The following is a 19,350-nucleotide window of genomic DNA, read 5'->3' on the forward strand; positions in this document are numbered from 1 at the left end:
TTTGATGGGTTCAGAAAATTTATATATTGACTTATCAATGAATTCAATTTCTTTCAATGCTTTTATAACTATTAGTACTAATGGAAGAAACAGGAGAAAAGTTTAACTTCATTTCTATTTTCATGTCTTTGGCACTAAATTTTTTAAAGACTTTATTTTGGGAAGGGAAAGTCAGTTTTAGGTTCACAACAAAATTGAGAAGAAGATGCAGGAATTTCCTATATACACCCTGCTCCCACTCATGCATGGCCTCCCCCATTATCAACATCACTTAGCAGAACAGTATATTTGTTGTAAGAATGAACCTACATAACACATCCTAATTACCCAGAGTCAATAGTTTACCTTAGAGCTCATGCTTGATATTGTATCTTCTACAGGTTTGGACAAATATATAATGACATATATCCATCATTACAACATCACACAGAGTAATTTCACGACCCTAAAAATTCCCTCTGCTCCACCTAATCATCCCTGCACACCAGCCCCCACCCAGTAACCACTAGTCTTTTTCCTGTCTCCACAGTTTTGCCTTTCCCAGAATGACATATAGTTGGAATTATACAGTATATAGCCTTTTCAGATTGGGTTCTTTCACTTAGAAATATGCATTCAAGTTTCCTCCTTGTTTTCCAAGGAGGAATAGTTCATTTTTTTTAACACTGAATAATACATAATAATGTACCATAAGTTATTTATCTCTTCACCTGCTGAAGAATATCTTGGCTGCTTCCAAGTTTTGGCAATTAGGAATAAAGTTGCCATAACATCCATGAGCAGATGTTTGTGTGGACATAGCTTTTTCAACTGTTCGGGTAAACATCAAGAAGTGCCATTGCCTGTTCTATTGTAAGAGTATGTTTAGTTTTATAAGAAACCATCAAATTGTCTTCCACAATAGCTGTACATTTTTGCATTCCCAATAGCAGCATATGAGAATTCCTGTTGCTCCACATCCTCACCAGCATTTGGTGTTGTCAGCATTCCAGATTTTGGCCATCCTAATAGGTGTGCAGTGGCATCTCATTGTTGCTTTAATTTGCATTTCCCTGATGACATATGATCTGGAGCATCTTCTCATATGCTTATTTACCAACTGTATGTCTTCTTTAGTGTGGTAGCTCTTAAGGTCTTTGGATCATTTTTTTAAATCACATTATTTGTTTTCTTACTGTTGAATTTTATAAGTTCTTTGTATATTCTGGTTAACTGTCCTTTACCAAATGTGTCTTTTGCAAATATTTTCTCCCAGTTTGTGGTTTGTTCTTTCATTTTCTTTACATTGTCTTTTAGAGAGTTTTTAGTTTTAATGAAATCCAGCTTATTAATTGTTTCTTCATGGATCATGTGTCTTTGGTGTTGTATCTAATAAATCATCACCATAAATCATCATCTAGATTTTCTCCTATGTTATCTTCTAGGAATTTTATAGTTTTGCATTTTACATTTAGGTATACAACCCATTTGAATTAAATTTTGTCAAGTGTGTAAGGTTTGTGTCTGTCTTTTTTTTTTTTTGCATGTGGATGTCTGGTTCTAGCACCATTTGTTGAAAAATTACCTTGGCTCCATTGTATTACCTTTTCTCCTTTGTCAAAGATGAGTTGACAATATTGATGAAGGTCTATTTCTGGGCTTTTTACTCTAGTCCATTGATCTCTTTGACTATTCTTTCTCCAACATCATGCTGTCCTGAAGTCAGGTAGTGTTAGTCCTTTAACTTTGTTCTTTTCCTTTAATAGTGTGTCAGCTCTACTGAGTATTTTGCCTCTTCAAATAAACTTTAAAATCAGCTTGTTGATATCCATAAAAAAATTTCTGGGATTTTGATTGAGATTGAATGGAATTTATAGATCAAAATGAGAAAGCTGATATCTTGACAATACTGAGTCTTCCTATCCTTGAACATGGAAAAATCTCTATTTATTTAGTTCTTTGATTTTGCTCATCGGAGTTTTGTAGGTTTCCTTATATAGATCTTACACATATTTTGTTAGATTTATATTTAAGTATTTAATACTTTGGGGTGCTAATATAAATAATGTTGTGTTTTTAATTTCAAATTCTACTTGTTCATTGTTGGTATGTAGAAAAGCAATTAGTTTTTGTATATTCACCTTATGTCCTGCAACTTTTCTATAATCACTTATTAGTTTCAGAAGTTTTTTTGTTGATGCTCTTGGATTTTCTACATAGACTATCACCATCTGCAAACAAAGACAGTTTTATGTCTTCCTTCAAATCTATGTACCTTTTACTTTGTTTTCTTGCCTTACTGCATCAGCAGAAACTTTCATTACAATGTTAAAAACCAGTGGAAAGAGGGGACATCTTTGCCTTGTATCAGATCTTAGTGGTAAAGTTTCAGAGGCTTCCCCCATGTAGTATGATGTTAGCTATAAGGCTTTTTTTTTTTTAAAAAGGTATCTTTTATCAAGTTGAGAAAGTTCCCTTCCAATCCTAGGTTCCTGAAAATTTTCGGGTGCTGGATTTTGTCAACTGCCCTTTTTGCATCTATTGATATGATCATGTGATTTTTCTTATTTAGTCTGTTGATGTGATGGATTACATTAACTGGTTTTCAAATGTTGAACCAGACTTGCATATCTAGGATAAATCCCGTTTGGTCACGGTATAAAATTCTTTTTATATTTTTTGGATTCAATTTGCAAATATTTTGTTGAGGATTTTTGCATTATGTTCATGAGAGATATTGACCTGTGATTTTCTTTTCTTGTGATGCCTCTGTCTGATTTTGGTGTTAGGGTAAGGCTGACCTCATAGAATGAGTTAGGAAGTATTCCCTTTGCATCTATCCTCTAAAAGAGACTATAGAAAATTGGTAAACTTTTGTCTTTAAATGTTCGGTAGAATTCACCAGTGAGCCCATCTGGGCTTGGTGATTTCTGTTTTGAAAACTTATTAATTCTTGATTCAATTTATTTAATAGATATAGACCTATTCAGAACATCTATTTCTTCTTGTATGAATTTTAGCAGATAGTGTTTTTCAAGGAATTAGTCTGCTTTACCTAGGTCATCAAATTTGTAGTACTTTATGAAGTTGTTCATGGTAGCCCTTTATTATCCGTTTAATTTCTGTGGGACTTATAGTGAGGTCCCCTTTTTATTATTTGATATTAGTAATTTGTGTTCTCTCTTTTATTCTTAGTTAGCTTGGCTTATAGATTTTACTGATTTTTTCTAAGAATCAGATTTTGTTTTTTTATTGATTTTCTCTACTGATTTCATGTTTTCAATTCCATTGATTTCTGCCCCAATTATTTCTTTTCTTGTGCTTACTTTGAATGTAATATGCATTTTTTTTCTAGTTTCCTAAAGTGGAACTTAGATTATTGATTTGAGATCTTTCTTTTTTCTAATATATGCATTTAATTCTATAAATTTCCCTGTAAGTACTGCCTTCTCTGCATCCCACACATTTTTATAAGTTGTTCTTTCATTTTCATTTACTTCAAAATGTTTTACATTTCTGTTGAGATTTCTTGACTAGTGCTATTTAATTGTGTGTTGTTTAATCTCCACATATTTTGGGGTTTCCCAGTTATCTTTTTTTACTGATTTCTAGTTTAATTTCACTGTGCTCTGAGAGCAAACACTATGATTTCTATTCTTTTAAATTTGTTGAGGTATGTTGTATCACCCAGAATGTGGTCTATCTTGGATTGCTTTGATTGTATTTCCTTTTGTGTTAAACCTTTGCCTAAAAAGTTCACAAAACTTCCTGCCACACCAGCAGTGTGCTGAACTGGCTCATAACAGCTTGCAAGAGTGGATCCTTCCATTACTGGTCAGCTTGCAAGATGGCTGTTAAACAGAAGCATTATTAAAAATGAAATTATATAAATTTACAATTAAATACATTAATAATTAAACTATATTAAAAACAAAGGTAATAAATATTTAATATTCAGCACTTCCTAGTTATCATATATATTTTGTCATTATCTGTGTCCTTTAGGTTATTTGCTCAATTGTGTCTCTATGGTGGCAATAATGTATAATCATAAACTACTGAACATCACTTCCAAACTTTCTATTCGTTAGCATTACATTAGTAATTTGTAATGGGCCACGGAGAAAATACTTACAGAAATAGGCAAATGCTACAAATCAGGGCTTAATTTATTGTTTTCTTTATAGCCTCTGTATTTAAGAAAGTGATGGAGAAAATGGTGATAATGCAGATTACACTAAAAAGTGTGTCATGTCTGTAACATCGTGTAACAAAAAATTGAGGAAATAATCTAGTATGCCTCAATACTACCTGACTTCAAGACTTACTATAAAGCTATAGTAATCAGGACAGTATGATACTGGGGAAAGAATAGTCAAAGAGATCAATGGAATAGAATAAAGAGCCCAGAAATTGACCTTCATCAATACAGTCAACTCATCTTGGTAAAGGAGAAAAGGCATTATTATCTGATTCAGTAAAGATGTTGGTCACATTATTGATGAAGGATTGAAATTCTGACATTGGTCTTTATTGTTTCTCTTTTATCTTAAAGAGTAAAGAAGAGTAAAGAAAAGTATCAACAAACATTTCCAACTGGACCACAGGTATTTGTCAATGGCAACTATGGGTTGACTATAATTACAGGAGTTGGAAAAAAAATAAACAAAAACATTCACATTCTTTATATCAGTAAAATTTATAATACGCTGATGTACATACACACAGATACACTGTGTTTTCCCTCTAGAAAATTGGTTGTTAAACATTCACTAGCACACCACTAGCTACAACTTTCCACTGTTTCTTATTCAATTCAGTGAAGCCTTAGTTAGAAAGAAAAGAATTTCCAACAAAGTGGATCTTGAGTCAGCATGAGAAGGCAAACATACAAGCTTATGAGGCTTTGGATCACCTTCTTGTGAAAATGCTCAACTATTTTCTCTTCTCTCTCTTTTAGAGCTTTAACCATTCTCCTTGAGTTATAGGAATAGTAAGAAATTGATGTAGGGCATTGTACAAAATCAATCTTTCTACTGAGCAGCTAGAAGAAACTGCCTTTGGTGATAAATGCTAGGTTATCACTGGCTAAATATTTCATGAAGAATGTTTTGTTAAAAATTGGTAATGTGTTTTTCAACTTGGAAAAAGTCCAAAGGATACAAACTTTTACTTTTCTGTTTTGTTTCTTGTTTCTTCATATTTTATACCATCTATTTCTTCCAGGATAATTCTGCCCCCTGCAGGAAATTAATAGATGACAACTTCCCACTATAAATTCAAACTATTAAATATTGTAAAAAACAAAACAAAACAAAAACTTTTTTATTTTTTATTTATTTATTTTTATTTTTTTAAAGATTTTATTTACTTGATAGAGAGAGACACAGTGAGAGAAGGAACACAAGCAGGGGGAGTGAGAGAGGGAGAAGCAGGCTTCCCACCGAGCAGGGAGCCCGATGCGGGGCTCGATCCCAGGACTCCGGGACCACGACCCGAGCCGAAGGCAGACACTTAACGACTGAGCCACCCAGGGGCCCCAAAACAAAAACTTTTTTAAAAAGAGACGCAAGTTCTTAGTAGTGCCCCTGAGGTCAACATGGTTTTTATAAAATAATATCACATTTGTCATTACAGAAATTAACATTTATCTCATATCTCATAAGAGATTCAGGTCATTTCTCCCATTAGGTTTATGAAGCTTGTACCCCCCTTTCCCCCCAGCAAACTAACATAGTGCTGTATACATTTTAGTGCTTGAATATGCTACAGAAGAAAGAAAGTTCTTGAATGTACTTTCTTCCCATTTCTAAACATCTCTATTTTCTACAGAAGTGTTTTGCATTAGTTTATTATAAATAAGTGTCCTGCATCTATGTTCTTGTAGAAAACTGTAGCATGAATATCTCCCCCTTTTAATCATTCATTCTTTTATTGTGTCAGCTTGGATGAATAGATCCGGTCCATGTGCGTCAATTTTGTTTCAAATGCATGACAGCACTTAGAAAATGTGGTAGAATCCATTTTGTTCTGGTACCTGCTCTGACAGCAAAAGGTCATTGAAAGAGGATTTCATAGAAACTGTGCATGCTGTTCCGTCAGTTGGGCACTGGTCTCTGCTCTCCTTTCCATGGCAGAAATGGAAAGCAGCTGGTCACCAGCTTCCCTGCACTGCTCACTAGCTTGACAGAGCAGAACCTCAGATACCATTTGTTGTTTTTCATGGTAGAGGCAAGGTGATTAAAACAAGATAAACATGCCAGAAGAAGAAAGAAGGAAAATACCTTAGAATAATTTGGGTGTGAAAAAAAAATCCCCTTTGAACTTGCTAAAGAAAGGCTCAGGGGACTATGTATAATGGGGATAAGTATATGTGGTTAATATTAGGAAGAAGGTCATGTTACAAGGAAGGGAGGAAATATAAGGAGAATACATGTCTCTGAGGAATTATAAAAGAGTATGGAGAGTTTCATCTTTATGCAGAATTACAGCAAATCATTTTTCACATTTGTGTTCCAAAGATTTTTTTTTTTTTTTTGCTATGGCATGTATGCCTCGTTTATTTTCTTAGCTAATTTATGCTTAATTAGACAATTCTCTTCCTCTTGCCACTGATTTTCCCTCTTAAATTTAAAGATTCATTCCTTATCCAAAGTGAATAGATCACAAAACTATTTAATAATAGATATCTTGAGACTCTTTCTTTAAATAAGCTTTTAATTTTAATTTTAATTTTTTAAAATATTTTATTTATTTATTTGACAGAGAGAGAGTGAGAGCACAAGCAGGGGGAGCAGCAGAGGGAAAGGGAGAACAGGCTCCCCACTGAGGAAGGAGCCCGATGCGGGGCTCGATCCCAGGACCCTGGGATCATGACCTGAGCCGAAGGCAGATGCTTAACCAAATGAGCCACCCAGGCCCCCCAGGCTTTCAATTTTTAATTAGTTTTTCAGTTAAGGAATGTTCAAAAACAATACAGAGTTCCTGTATACCACTCACCCAGCGTTGCCATTTTATGTCTCAGGATACACTTGTCAAATTAAGAAACTGACAGTGATATATTATTTTTTTAGAATATTTTATTTACCTACTTGAGAGAGAGAGAGTGTGTGCCCACAAGTGGGGGGGGGCAGAGGGAGAGGGAGAAGCAGGCTCCCCACTGAGCAGGGAGCCTGATGCGGGACTCGATCCCAGGACCCTGATCCCAGGATCATGACCTGAGCTGAAGGCAGAAGTTTAACTGACTGAGCCACCAGGGACCCCAGACACTGATATATTATTATTAACTAAACTTCAGACATTCTTTGGATTTCAGCTTTTCCATTAACATCCTCTTTCTGCTCCAAAATCCAATACAGGATACTATATTCCATTTAGTCCTGATATCTCCTCATTCCCTTCTTGGTTTTCTTGCAGAGTACTGGCCAGGTATCTGGCAGATTGCCCTCATTCTGGGTTTATCTGATGCTACCTCATGGTTAGGCTGGGGTTATACAGTTTGTGGAAGAATATCTCAGGTGATATGCCCTTCTCATCACATCACATCAGGGGTAGATGATAGTCACATGACATCACTGGGGGTGTTTACCTGCATCACTTGGTTAAGCCAGTGTTTGCCAGATTTCCCCACTAATTTTTTTTTCCTTTCCATGCTCTATACTTTGAAAGTGAATCACTAAGTCTAGACTATCCTCACATGAGGTGGGAGAGGAGTAAGCTCTATCTCCTGGAGGGGTCAAAAGTCTTTTGCTCATTGTTCTATGACTGTATCCGAGGCCAATTAAATAGATACCACCAGGTCAGTTTAACTGACAAGTTGGGTAGTTCAATGAATTCTATGTCTATTCATATTTGCATATTTCAAAAATATAAATATTTGCATCAAATTTTCTAAAACTGTTGAAATGCAAATTTTTAATGCTGTCTAAAATGAGTTCCCTAGTGGGATGGTGAAACATTCCAGGGCAGACTCACATGGTTAGCCCATGTCATAGTCTAAAGAAATGAGTCATGTATCAAATGATGAAAGTTAAAAGGCATGTTCCCAACTATTCAAGTTTTCCCACATTGTTCTACCCAGATTTTAAGTTCAGATATGACCAGTTTCACCCTCTGGTAATAAAGGCCTTCATAAATTTCTATATGAGCTAATTCCAACATGTGGTGTAGGAAGCTTCCTAAGACAAAGGGTTCTCCTCCACATTTTAGTGTCAACAAACTTCTATGCCATATATTTGTCTCTGCTGAACTTGCTAGAAGTAAATAATTAAGATTTTTTTTAAAGACATCTTGACTTTTGTTTCTGATTTCTTCAAAACATAGGCAATCCAAAATAATAATTTAAGCTAGTAGTTATAGATTCAATTATCCTATTAACCAGAGAGACTGTGTCAAGTACCTACTATTTATCTAGCACAGTGCCAAGGGTTAAGAATTTTTTTTACCATGAGGATCCTTCTGATGATTTTCCTTCCATTTCTTCTAAATAATTATGAGCAGATGAACACCATGACAAATCAGATATAACTAACCCATCAGATTTTCTCCTTGTCCTGTTATAAAGCTAGACAAATGTTGCATGTCTCTATAAGATCATGTAATATGCATTTCTGAGTTAGCCTCATTCCTGACTTCATTGAATATACCAATAATTTTTTTCTCCTTTTTTACCAACTTCTAATTTATATTAACTTAAAATATTTCATGTATCACTATAAATCCTTTGGACACAAGGTGAAGAAAAATATAGACATAACATTAACATGGTGGGGGATACTCAGGAGAAGACCAGATATTCATATGGAGTTTACAGGGTACTTAAAGAACTCTTATTTATAACTCAACATGCTTAGGCACCTAAGCTTATAGCTTCTTGGCCCCTTTTTGTTGGAAGCCTGATACTGCAGAGAGTGGAGGTCAACTCCTGACTTAGACCAGAAGTCTCAAGCTGGGAGGGCTTTTTTTTTTTTCCTCCTAAATAAACGTCTTCCATATGACTGCCCTGCCAGTCCATGTAGAGCTAGCACACAAATAAGCAAAATGCACATCTTAAAGGTTATGTGGTAGAGAGGGACTCGGCATAATCTGATTCATCACTTGGCTATAATGCTCACTTTGTTCTGCTTCCCACTCTGGAATAATGAGACTATTACCACAGGGCTGGGACAAGTTTAATTCTCTCAAATGGTCTAGCTTTGTCACTTTCCCTTGCTTATAGTCACTGGGGTCAGAGAAGCTGCAGACATTGCAAATAGAATGATTCCTCCTATTTCTCTGGGGATATAGTTTTCTGAGCTACAGATCTACCAAAGGCATGAAAAAGGGAAGAAAGCAAAAAAGAAATCATCTCTGCTAATTCAATTGTGGGTTTCCTTGGATCAAAGACTCACTACTATAGCATACCAAGTTCAAGATTTTACTCCTAGGATGCTGGAGGCCCTCTGCTCATGATTTACATTAAGGCCTATATATGGTACACATGTGGCCTCTATGCAAGTATATTTAAAAGATTTTTTTTTTTATCACTGGCAAACTGAGAAATAACAAGGAGGTCCCAATATGATGATGTTGTTTAAAAACTAGAAAGTTGGAGGAAGTGAGGAAGTGAGTAGACAAAAGAAGAAAGATTCATAAATTAAACATCAAGTAGGACTGAATCCCAAAAGAACAAATAAAAATTTCTAGTAAATGCAGTCATCCCATTTGAACAGGTAGCCAAATAATTAAAATGTCAGTAAGCTTGATTCCCCAAGCTTCCAGGCAGAGGGAGAAAATATTAAAACACACACACATAAAAGGGTCGGGGATCATTTTAAAAAAAAACTATTTTCAACCTATGGGTTAGAAAACACTTCACTGGGGGAAAATAAGTGAAAAATAGTTAATAGGCATCTTTTTCTCAATTTTACTGTTGAGCAAGTAATGACTACAAATTTTCGCATACATAGTGTTCAAGAAATGGAATTTTCGGCCCTGTGTATGCTATAACTTTATTTCTATTTCAAGCCTGTGTTCCATCAGTGGAAGAACCTTAATCATAATCAGGATTTTTTTTTTTAAGATTTTATTCATTTGTTAGAGAGAGAGAAAGAGAGAGCAGGAGCAGGGGGAGGCGCAGAGGGAAGGGGCAAGAGAATCTTTAAGCAGACTCCCTGCTGAGCAGGGAGCCCGATGCGGGGCTCGATCCCAGGACACTGAGATCATGACCTGAGCCGAAGGCAGATGCTTCACAGACTGAGCCACCCAGGAGCCCCCTATCATAATGTTTTAAATAGTCTCATTATAATCAGTGTCCTCAGTCAATAGAAGCCACCCCACCCCTGTCTCCTCAATGTCCTCCTTCCTGTCTTTCCTCTAGCTCTTTCCCTTATGGTTGGTTCCTAGATGTATATTGTTTTCTCCTTGTGGTTAAAAAAAGAAAAAAAAGGCAAAAATTGCATCAATTACATTTTCTCCTTCCTAGCACCTGGTGTGCTTTGAATGAGAATAAATACAGATTAAGTCATTTTCTGGTGTTTTCTATGTATGCCATCATCTCTGTATTGCTCTGAAAAGTTTATTGAGATCATTTACAGAGCCAATATATGAGTTACTGGAGTTAAGCATTTGGTTTTTCTTGCCCTTTGGAATCTGCAGAAAATGTACCACCTTTATAAATTGGAAAATAATTAAGTCTCAAGTCCCTTTCAGCCAAATAAGTAGAAATCAGATAAAAACTTTAAATGCCAGGATCAGGGCTGTAGATACCTATTGTTTTGACTTGCTAGAATCCTCTTATTCTGAAAACTGCCATTCCCCCCATCCACATGTGCTATTGTGTTTGCTTCAAGAGTGGGTAACTGACCAAACCTCAGTCAACTCTAATCCTCTTCCTAGTGACAACTACTTAGACGAGCAATAAGCAACTGCTCCAAGATTAACTTCTTAGTCTCTCTGGGAATTTGGAATCAGGATTAAGAATATAGGTATGTCTGAGAGGAAGGTATAAATTTGGGTATTGGTAGTGTTTTCTTCTGTTGTGCAAATAGCAGAAAACATTTCTCAGCAATAAACAGATAAAAAGCTGAAACACAGAATAAATATCCTAATAGTACTTAGCCCTTGGTTTCAGTTGTTCCTGAGGCTCAGTTTTAAATCTTAATTTCATGCTCCTGAGAAATACTATGATCTTTTCCCCTTTTGGCTTAAGTTTATGTTACTTGCAACCAAACAAGTCCTAACCAATACTCTCCAATGCCTTTTATGCCAAGCTAATTCAGATGGACTCTATTACCATACTGCAGAGAGAGCAAATGACTTGGTATTTCTCACTAGGCATATGAAGTCATTTCTCTATCCATGTGGATTCATTTAGGAATTGAGGGACAAGAAGAAAACCACGTGTTTACAACTTCAAAACTCTGAATGGAAAATTCATTCTAAGAACCTTTTTAATAATCAGAGAGATATTAAAAATGATATAAGGCTATATTCATTGACTTTATTTTTAGAGTTTGACCAATAAGTAGTTTAAACCATAATGTGTTCTGTTTTGTTTTGTCAATTTACTTAGGAAAAGTCTGCTGAAAGCTTGAGAATGAAATGTCTATACTTTCTTCTTTTTTTATATAAATGTTTTCTAGAATATATAGTTTAGGCCCTAAGAAAAAAGAGGAAGTCTTTGTCATAGGTATGGCTTATTCTGTTTAATTAATTCTCATTTTCCAGAAACAAAAAACTCCAGCTTCTGAAGAAGAAAAAAAAAAAAAAAAGGAAAACCATAAATCTACGGAAACTGTTGGATGACATAACTTAAGCAATGTAGTTAGGAGTGGTTCAAATCCCAACTTTGTTGTGTGACTTGGGTTAGTTACTTAATCTGTCAGTGACTCAATTTTTTTCTCTACAGAATGAGAACAACTCCCACATCATAGGATGGTTGTGAGTTGTAAATGAGGTAATATATCTAAATCACAGAGAGTAGTTCCTTACACTTCATGTACACATAATAAAGTCTCAATTAATGTTAGCTATATTTTTTTCAGAAATCCTAGAAAATGTTGCAGTTTTCATATGGAGCTTCAGTTGTCTTTGAAATTGGAATACAATCAGCCCCTAAACAAATGGATCTTTCACAACACTATTTATCCCTCTTTCTCTCAAGGTATTGAAAAACAAAAATAAAATTTAAAAAATAAAATAAATGAAGGGAAAAAAAGGTATTCTCTGTGCAGTTTTTAGGAAAATAAGGGGCTGCCACAAAGCCTAACAGTGAGAGTGCTGAAATCCTAGCATATTTGGGAATTTGCCCATATGGTGGTAGAGGTACATTGTTTTACCCTATCTTTTCTTCTTCCTTTTGGAAGGAAGAACATCTGAAAAACTTCATATGAAAACTTCATCTGAAAAACATTCCACATGATTCAGTTGGGAATGAAACTGAACCCTTGTCTACCAAGCCACATGATGGGCATGTGACCCCGGCCTAGCTAATCAGAAGGTCTGTTCCGAGCTAAGAAAGGGACTCTGTGGCCACATGTCAATACTTGGTTGCTGGCCATCATCCAGCCATGTGAAGAGAGCCATTGGATAAAGAGGTGATTTACTGATGGAATTCTGTTAAGACCTTGAATCCCAGCCATACTTGAGGAAATGTATCCTTGGATGTTTAATGACATGGTCTTCAAAGACTCTCAAATATTGTTTTTCTTATTTTTTTACTTATGCTACTTTGAGTATGGTTTTTATCACTTCCAACTGAAAGGTTTCCAGTAATTATGCCTATATCTGTATTGCCTTTTAGAGGCTGAAGGAATTTATTTTCTGCTTCCATGAGAACGGGATCCACCTTGACCCCTTCAACAGAAAAAAGCTAAGTAAGGCATGTAGGTATGTTTTTACCTAGTCCAGTTATTCAACTTATGGATCGGAGAATCAGTTTAACCAGAAAATACTGGGAAAATATCAGGAAATAGATTTTAATTTAAAAAAAATCTTCAATAATTCAATGTCAATTTTAAATTTACTATAGTCAAGGATGGAACCATCTTTAAAAGGTATGCTTAAAGATATGATTTCCAAATTCATACAGCAAGAGATCATGTAGATGTTAATTATCTGCCTTGAGCTCAGATCATAAAACATTATCACGATTAGTTTTTGGATCAAACAGGAAAGTATTCTGATAGTCCATTGAAAAGTGCATTGGAGGGGCACGTGGGTGGCTCAGTCTGTTAAGTGTCTGCTTTCAGCTCAGGTCATGATCTCAGGGTCCTGGTATTGAGCCCTCAGTGGGATCCCTGCTCAGCATGGAGCCTGCTTCTCCCTCTGCCCCTCCCCCCCACTTGTGCTCTCTCTCTCTCACACTCTCTCTCTCAAACAAATAAAATCTTAAAAAAGAAAAAAGAAAGAAAGAAAAGTGCATTGGAATTTAGCTGTGAGCCTAAAAAAATTCTTGAGGATAGAATACAGGATTATTCAAATAAACAATTTTTAACTGAGCAAGAGAAATGAGAAATAGAGAATACACCTCTGAACTCTGCACCCCACCCCCATCCCCATCTGTATATATTTACAATAAGTAATCCTCATCTAGAGCTATGTGTTGGGCAAAGAAGGGGCAAGAGGATGGGGTTGGTGACTTAAAGGTTCTTTACAATGTCATTTAGGACACTCTCCTGTAGGAATAGTTAGAAAGTTTCTGTCTGTCAGGGGTTTTGATATCTACCCCTGTACTATGAACCATTTTGCTCTCCACCCATCTATCCTCTAAAAATCATTGGCATTAACACAATCATTATCCTTAAGAAATTGAGGCAGAGACTGCTTTAAATGCCTCCCAAAAAATTCACCATGAGATTATGGCAGAGATGAAATTAATATTCCTTTATCCCTATCATACCTCTTCCTAGGCAACTACTTGCATCATTCTTTCTTGCTTAACTTTGTTGTCTCTCAAACTTCCTTGTAGCCTCAGATATCCAGAGGATATGGAAAAATATGATTACCTGGGACGATGGAAGTCTAGCTTTAATGTCACTTGTAGGCAGTCCACTGTGACAAGAGCCATGCATGGTATGCAAGGTTTTAGTACCCAAAACTGTATTTCAAAACCATGTGAAGACCCACATTTTCATCAACTGTTCCCATTTCTCCCAGTTTATGACAGTCTTTCCATTTCCCTGAACTACTAGAGTGTTTGATTGTAGATAGTCTTATAGTAGTCTCTATTTTTGTGTGTGTAAGACTTTCCAACATAAATACAGGGTTGTCAAAGGGAAGTATAGGACCGCCTTCTACTTCATTCATTTTTTTTTTTTCACAGCAGATCATTTTTCTGAGTTAAATATGTATGTGTGGAAGGACTTGCCAGTAGTCTTGTATCTATCAGGTAATGGTGGTTCTTCATCTAATGCAGTTTCTCCTGAATGTTTCATTAAGCTTTGTATAACAGTACAAACAAATGCACTATTTACAGTTTCAGGGCAGACTATATTCTCCTGAGTAGTCACATACCTAATAAAGCTAATTAGGAACATAAAGAAAACTAGTATTTAACAAAATCACTTTTGTGGCCCAACCATTCCATGTAGATGAGTGGTTATTTGCTAAATTACTCAGGTAACAACCTGGTTCTGAGTCTTGTAGAGAGCAAAAAAGGTTAGGGGGTTGAGATGGAGAAAGGAGGTGAGAAGTTTATATAGGAATTACTTCAAAAGTAAAAGTAAAGTAAATTAAAAAAAAAGGAAAAGAAAAGCAAACGGGTAAGATATAAGGGAAATTACTGATATGTGTGAAAATATGCATATATTATTTTCCTGTGTGTCAGTGTACAAACATAAGAGAGAAATGCGAGGAAATCTGTTTCTTTTTATGGTTGACTCTGTGTGTGTGTAGTGGGATTTTCTGGCTACATCTGAGCTAAATATTATGGCAAATAGCAGAACACAGTAGTTACTGCCTATGATTGTCTGTGAACTGGGTGGGCAGGAATTTTTCATTTCATAAATCATTTCAGCTTGCTGCTCTAATTCCACAGCACTAAAAGACTAAAAAAAGCCCAAGGAAGAAAACCGTGCTTTGTGACTTTTCTTCTTATTCCACCGCTTTCTAGGTTTTTTTTTTTTTTTTTTTTTTAAGATTTTTTTTATTTATTTGCAGGAGAGAGAATGAGAGACAGAGAGCATGAGAGGGAGGAGGGTCAGAGGGAGAAGCAGACTCCCTGCTGAGCAGGGAGCCCGATGCGGGACTCGATCCCGGGACTCCAGGATCACGACCTGAGCCGAAGGCAGTCGCTTAACCAACTGAGCCACCCAGGTGCCCTCCCGCTTTCTAGTTTTGATAGATGTTTAGTGCTAATGATTAGGGTTTGTTTTTTTTTTTTTAAAGAATGTTTCAAAATATCTTTATTGCTCTGCTTTTAAAGCAAATTATTATGTTTTCCTATTTTATTTTCTTCCTTGCCAGGGAAATTTAGTACCAAAGCAATAAAGTATACTGCTTCCTTCCTTCATTTCTGCTTATTTATAGCACAGTCTGTATCAATGAAATAATGCTATATTATTTTCTTGCTGATTGCTTAATGTTCATAGTTCAAAATTCCAGCCAAGGTCCTGAAGTGGTTTTGCCCTTATTTAAGATTTCCTGCTAAAGACATTCTATTACAGCTTTGCAAATAAGTACCTCCCTGGCCTCAAGTCGCTATAAAAGTAATTAAGTAATTTAAATAAACACCCTTTGCCAATCTGTTTCCTCCCCTCGAGGAGACCCGGGGAAGCAGTTTGCTTCATATTTCAGGTTTCTCCTCATTTTCCTTAAATGATCCCTCGGCCTTCAACTGAGAGGTAACTTTAGGTAAGTCATCTGTAACGTGTCACCAGGGCAAACATGGAAGGCACTTGGTGGGACAACATAAAGCAAGTAAAAAAAATTTGTTTATGCTCAACAGCTAGTGTCAGTGAGTATAGTTTTATAATTTGCTTACTGCTGGGGTGAGAAATTTAAATCAGATCTTGAGACTATACAATGTGATTAATCGTAATCCAGAGTTGTGGGCTCCTGTTAAGGCAGGAGCTACCCCATTCTCAACACCACCATGTCTGCCTGCCCTCAGGATAAATAAAGAGCATTTCCCTTCAGTTCTTCGTATACGTCAATCCTATTTTCTCTCCCAGCCTTTTAATAAGTCCCTCACATTCATTACTGATCTCATACTTAGAATTGGTTAACAGAAATTAATACTCAAATGTCAAATGAAAAGAAGGTAACTTTTACTCTTAAACAAAAACTTCTGATTTGTCTTGGTAATAACTGAAATGAACAGATCACAGCTGGGTGCTGTTAACATGTAAAAAGCTTCTTGTGCTGAGTGAGCTTTCGCTGGTTTTAGTCCATAGGTTTCCAATTGGATTTTCATAAAAATGTTTAATTTGTTTAATTTCTTAATTCCTTCCCAAACCCTGCAAACCACACTATACAGTTAACCTCTGTGATTTGATTTCAAGAGACACAGAAACACTTGTATTATTACAGTATTGAATGAGTTTAGTGTGGCTTCCTATAGATCTTGATTTAAGAAAAAAAGTTTGAAAATTAAAGCAATAGAAGAAATAGTCCCTAAACAAGAACTAGGAGATAACAGAAATTGACTCAAGTAGGAAGTTATATTTCAGAAATACTTTATTTAATTCAAGGTAAATAGCTTGTGTAAGCACAGACCTGCATAATTAAAGATGGAAATTCTTGATTTAATTATTACAACTCTAGAGAAAACTAAAAAACTAAGGTGAACATAGTGTTGGGTTCATTTGCATTGCAATTAATTCTCAGGAAACTGATTTGATGAATCACAGAATAGAAACGAATGGGTGGTTCAGCTTGGGTTAGGCTTAATCAGAATTCTTGCCTAGGATTTTTGAACATAAACAACAGAAAGCATCTCTCAGCCTCTGTCCAGTGGCAAGGCTGTGACATAGAACAGGAGATCTTTCAGTTACTCCACTGACGTGAGCGGAGTCAGAAAGAAGAGGGGGAGACTCTGTGGATTGTCTGTTAGGCCATTTCACTGTCCCCAACCCCACCACTGGCTTTCTTGGGGCTTGTTACACATGCCAATATCCCTCCCTTTACCTAAGCTAGTTTGATTTGGATTTCTGTCACTTCCAAGAAATGGGTTCTAATAAAACAACCATAACGTGTATTTTTGCTAGACTTGGTAAAAAGAAAAAAATATAGTTACGCTTATCACATAGTTTTTATCTTTTTCTATTGAATTAGGTTCTAGGTACTCCTGGAATATGGTCCTGTGAACAGGAAATTTAGTTAAGGAAACTATGAGTTGTGAAAAGGAACTATTTCCTTTCACCGGTGATATAATGTTTCACATTCATCTTTTCTTTCCCGAGTACTTTTTTCTCTTTTGTTGTTAGACACATTTCTGACTCCCCTTCACACTGAGGCAAGCACATGCACTCTAGTTACGGCAGCCTACAACTCTAGTTACAGCTTGTTTAGGAAAAGAACTGAGAAGGGCAGAGTCGACCGGGGCTGAAACAAATGTAAAAGAGAAGGGAGGAGGAGGAAAAAGGTAGAACAGGTAGTAGACACACATCCTATAAACTATTCTTTTCTTCTGAATGGCTACAAGGTATACTCAGTAATATGCTGCTCATTTTGGGTTTCCTCTGCTACCTTCCCCAGCTCTGGCCAATTTGTATGTGTACATGTTTGTGTAAGTGCATCAGGGTACAAACAGTGGGGTTAGGGAGAAGGGTGAAACGTGATCAGAAACCCAGCTACCAACCGTATGGATTTAAACTCCAGAGAAAATGCTCTGCAGTTATTTTGAATCAGTGGTGCTCTGCAAAGGTTTCCGATGCATGGTGAACACTGACATGTTCTCCTGCCTGAGGACATTGGAAAAAAGAAGCAGAAATTTGCTCCATGGTATTAGGTGATCTTAAGCCTTGTAATTTTGATTTTCTCCAGTGTCTGGCTAAGCTAAATGGAATAACAATGAAAGAAAATTTTATTTTGAAATATTTTGCTTTAATGATTTTATAATTGGTGTTCAAGTTCTTTGAGATTAATGAGGATGTAAGTCCTCCTGATAAAAATGGTTGTGGTAGTGCGGTTGTAACGGTGGTCACAGCTACAGTCGTGAATAAATAGGAGTAGCTAACACGGAATGAGCACTTACGTGCCAAGCACCATGCAAAAAGCTTTAGGTAAGTTATTTCATGTAAACCCTAGGAGATAAGGTGTGTCTTATTTCCCTTATTTCACACCCGAGGAAACAGACCGAGAGGTTGGTAGTTGTAGTCATGGTAGTTATACTTAAATTGGTGGTAGTAGTTGTGGTTACTAGCATTTCCTTAGTACTCTGTATTTGACAACAAAAGTTCAAGTGTTATCTCATTAAATCCTTAGAAAAGACGTTGAGTCAGGACCATTTTATTGATTTCTATGTTCTGGGGATTATAAACTTCTTTCTTTCTCTCATACTAGGAAAAATAAGAGCACTGCATTAAATTTACGCATCAGCTATAGAACTCATTCAAAATTTAGAAAATATTCAAATGTAAAATTAAATGCATCATTAAGCCAAAGAATAAGGTACTGTTACTGCCATCTTACAGATAGAGAAACTGAGTCTTAGTGATTTTAAAAACATGTCCAAATTCACACACACTGCACTAGTAGCAAAGCTGGGATGTAAACCCAGGTCTGCCCACTACAGAATCTGCATACAGCTGCCTCGGTCTTGAGTAATCAGAAGGAATGTCTCATATTTACATTGGCTCTCTCCAGTGCAAAGCATCAACCAGAAAGATTTAAGAGAAAGGGTCAGAGGCTCTATCTTCACAATTTCATGTATCCATAAACTTGTAAATCAAATGGATATCCAAAATCAAAATGAACAGTGAATTGCAGGCAGCCTCTGTGGCCAATCACTCCGGAATCTTTAAACACAAATTCTCTCAGTAGCAAGATTATTGCCTGAATAATTGACTCTGCTCTCCACTTCCCCTTGCCTTGGAAAGTCAACAATTAACTGGATGTCTTGGCTCTTTGCCTAACTGAGCAATGATAGTTCTAAGACATGATCTCCATATCGTCACAGTCATTTCTTTACAAGCATGTAATGCCACAAACGAAGACGGTTGGGGAAGTTAAATAATGGTGTTTGGGTGTAGTTTTAGTTATGCCATGCCACTTTGTTACATGACCCAATTCTGGCTAACATTTTCTCAGGCACTTATTTCCTGTGCATTTCCGGAGGTATCCACAACTAGTCATTTTTTTTTTTTTTTAAGAGAATGGTAGTTAAAATAATAGAGCTTTTAAGGAATCAGAAGTTTAGTGATTAGGATTGCGGCCAGTGGGTCTACTTCC

The sequence above is a fragment of the Leptonychotes weddellii genome, chromosome 6, assembly GCF_054177405.1.
Source record: "Leptonychotes weddellii isolate Sample4059 chromosome 6, ASM5417740v2, whole genome shotgun sequence".
NCBI classification, from domain to species: Eukaryota; Metazoa; Chordata; class Mammalia; order Carnivora; family Phocidae; genus Leptonychotes; species Leptonychotes weddellii.